Source organism: Schistocerca cancellata, chromosome 9 (genome assembly GCF_023864275.1).
Source record: "Schistocerca cancellata isolate TAMUIC-IGC-003103 chromosome 9, iqSchCanc2.1, whole genome shotgun sequence".
NCBI classification, from domain to species: Eukaryota; Metazoa; Arthropoda; class Insecta; order Orthoptera; family Acrididae; genus Schistocerca; species Schistocerca cancellata.
In genome coordinates, this window is record NC_064634.1 from 170613070 (window position 1) to 170616864 (window position 3795).

The window sequence follows — 3795 nt, forward strand, 5'->3', positions numbered from 1 at the left end:
GCAAGGTGTTCGACTGTTAGCTGCCTGGCGGTCCTTCCTTCAGACTTACCAGGTGTAGAAGTACGAAACCGGAATATCCCTATAGATGGTACTAGCAGTCAGTGTAGGGCCCGTGAGACCGCCTCTGCAGCATCTGCGCCCTGTAATTGCTGATGATAAATGTCAACATACGCTAACCCAAGTTCAATACATCGGCATCTGCTTCAAACCCGTAAAGACGTCGAGTTTTGTGCCTACGACCTACGATTTGTGGACAGCATTGGTTTTCTGTAATCAATTGAAGAAAACTGCTGCAAAATCCCACCGAATGTTTATCGAAGCTTTCGACAAACATGCTCTTGGAAAAACACAGTGTTTCGAGTGGTTGAAAAATTTCAAAAGTGAAGATTTTGACGTGAGAAACGACGAGCCCGGGAAACTACCGAAACAATTCGAAGCCAACGAATTGCAGGCCTTATTGAATGAAGATGCTACTCAGACTCAACAGGAACTCTCGGAACACTTGAGTGTGACGCAGAAGGCCGTTTCTCCTCGGTTGAAAGCTATAGGAAGGGTGCAGAAAGCGGTAGAATGGGTTCCACATGAACTAAATGAAAGACAGCAAGCAAATCGAATGTGAAATGCTGCTCGACAGATACAACAGAAAGTCGTTTCACCATCGAATAGTGTTACGTGGTGAAAAATGGCTATATTTTTAGAATCATAAGCGTTGTAAGTCATGGGTGAATCCAGGCAAACCATCGACATCCAAATCGCTTTGGAAAGAAGACAATGCTCTGTGTTTGGTGGGATTAGAAGGTTGTCATCAATTATGAGCTGCTAAAACTTGGTGAAACCATTAACACTGATCGCTACCGATAGAAAATGATCGATTTAAATCGATCATTACGTGAAAGAGACCGGAATACGGAAAAAGACAACACTATGATAACGTCCCAACACTCACAGCAAAACGTGTCAGGAAAACGATCGAGGCGTTCAATTGCGAAATACTAGAGCATGCGGCTTATTCTCCAGACTTGGCTCCGTCTGATTATCATTTATTTGCATAATTGGGACACGCTCTTGCTGACCAAGGCTTCAATTCGTATGAAAATCTACGAAAATAGCTCGCTAACTCGTTCGCTTCAAAAGAAGAACTGGTTTTTCGGCGTGGCATTCATAGGCTGCCGGAGAGGTGGGTAAAATGTATAAATAGCAATGTAGATCATTTTGAATAAAATATTGTTTATCAGTTTCAGACAACAGACATGTAATTATTGCAACCAATTTCAGGTTTCTACAACTGGCACAGCATAAGCACGCAGGTTCCTGCTCATCCACCACTCGTAATCGTACCAACTAAAAAAAAAAAATACTCCTCCCTAACAGGCCATGAAGGTCCAATGGTACCGACCGGCCGCCGTGTTGTCCTCAGACCATAGGCGTCACTGGAAGCAGATATGGAGGGGCGTGTGGTCAGCACACCGCTCTCCCCGCCGTATGTCGGTTTACGAGACCAGAGCCGCTACTTCTGAATCAAGTAGCTCCTCAGTTTGCCTCACAAGGGCTGAGTGCACCCCACTGGCCAACAGCGCTCGGCAGACCGGATGGTCACCCATCTCAGTGCTAGCCCAGCCCGACAGCGCTTGACTTCGGTGATCTGACGGGAACCGGTGTTACAACTGCGCCAAGGCCATTGGCAGTCGCACCAACACATTTCTTTAATATTTAGAATACTGTCTTTTTGGCGAATAATGTAAGTGGATTTGGTTTACTGGCTTGCTAGCAAATCCTGCAAAGCATTGACTGTTACTGCACAAGAGCTTTTACTACATGTACTTAGTTAAGCTTGGACATATTCGTTCAACAATGCCATTTTCGTCAACTAAGACTCAAAAACCTGAAATTGGTTTGCAGAAAATGTTGGGGGGGAACACACGTGCCCCCCTGTCTCGCCCCCCAGCGGGGACAACGATGCACACGACGCCGCATTGTTGACGCGCACGTCCACCATCTTATATTCATGTATTGTTGCAGCATTGTTCCCCTGAAATGCAGAAAACAATTGCCGCTTGACGCTCTGCTTTATGAACACGCTCTATCATTTTGTTTTGGCTCTCTAGCAGCGTGTTACAGTACTGTAACACAAGGATATCTTTTTGTAGGTGGACTTCAGACATGTACTTGCAAACAAATAAAAGTGTTGTGAAGAAAAACAATTTTCTATGTGATAATTAAAACTTCATGGCTTAACGTCACACACATACGTTACATAGCACCTCGTCTGCTGAACAGGCCAGAAGAAATATCCGCAGTGTGTGTGCGCCACTTCTTGACTGTTCAGTTGACGAGTTAGTGTGTTAAGCAATCAGGTGCGTATATTTGAGTACAGAAGTTAGTTTGACTCCTAATTTTGTCTTATAGTATTTTATTACTCTCCGTTGTCATCGATTTTAAACAAACTAACTGATGATGACTCGCTAAGAAGCTGAAACTGGTCATGATCCCATTTTCGTAAACCGAGGCTAAGAAATATAGTAAAACATTCTGAAATGGAAATATGGAGAAAGAATTAGATATATTTAGTCTGAAGGAAGAAACTCTGAACAACCGGATCAAATGGTAAGAAAGTGCAAGGAGAACACCAGACTCACTGCAGAACGCCAGACACATCGTATAATTTGTTTGTTCGTGGCCATAGCCATAGTCATAGTCAAGTTTGTGACTTAATCGAAAATTACGTGACAGACAGGACGCTGCACGTTATCATTGCTGTGCAACGACCTTCAGACATTGATGTAACAGGTGATGTGTTCCTTACGAGTGTAGTTGTTGCTAATCATGTTGTGCACTGTCTTAACAAATACTAGTACATCAGCTGCAGTCTCAAACTTTTCGAAGAAGATACAGATATCTATGAGGAAATACGGTTCGGTAAAAATCGTAGCTACATCCAATAAAACATGAAAAAAATATCATCCTGATGTAAGGAATGACTATTATCTCTTAACATAGAGAAATGCAAGGCTGTGTACTTCACGAAACGTAAAAGCGTGTTATCCTTTGACTTAGGATTAGTAAGGCACAACCAGAATCAGTCATACCATGCAAATACTTAAGAGCAAATATTTGTAGAGATATGATATGCAACGACCATCGAGGTTCAGTTTTGAATAAAGCAAATAGCAGACTATGCTTCTTAGGTAAGATATTTAGAAATGGCTGGTTTTCTACAAAACAGAGCGGATTAACAACACTTTTACAATTCATTCTTGAATACCCTTGAAATGCCTCGCACCTATATCGGAGCAGACTAACTGAAGGATATGGAATTTGTATAAATAAGTGTGGTGCGAAGGGTTACAGGTTTCTCTGAATAGCGAAACAGTGTAATAGAAACTTTGCAAAACAGAAATGTTAGGCGGCGTGATGGGAAAAGTGTAGTAAAAAGACACGGTTCGAAACCAAAACGGTCGTGATTCAAGACACTGCTTCGGTTACTTAATTCAGTTTATCGGCAGATTCTGTAAATCTTTTGAGGCATCAAAACGACGGTGGAAGAAGCAACTTGAATTTAACTAGTGTTTTTTTTTTTCAATCCGTCCATAAATTACCTTGTGTTCACAGACGCCGAAATATTCAGATAAACAAGAGAAAATTTGGATATTGTGTTGTGCAGTCTGACATTTATAACAACTTGTGGTGAACAATGTGTTCCAATGAAAAGTGAGCCGGCGATTTGCAATGCCTTTGTAGCTACCAGTGTTTTCGCCTCGTTCGTCAACTTTCTGTCGATACTAACGAGCGCAGTTC

The 3795-nt window shown here is 42.2% G+C and overlaps 1 pseudogene; it reads right to left on the reverse strand.

Moving 5' to 3' along the window:
- Positions 1-1565: 1565 nt before the first annotated feature.
- LOC126102412 (5S ribosomal RNA) lies at positions 1566-1683 on the reverse strand (annotated as a pseudogene).
- Between the last annotated feature and the right edge of the window lie 2112 nt (positions 1684-3795).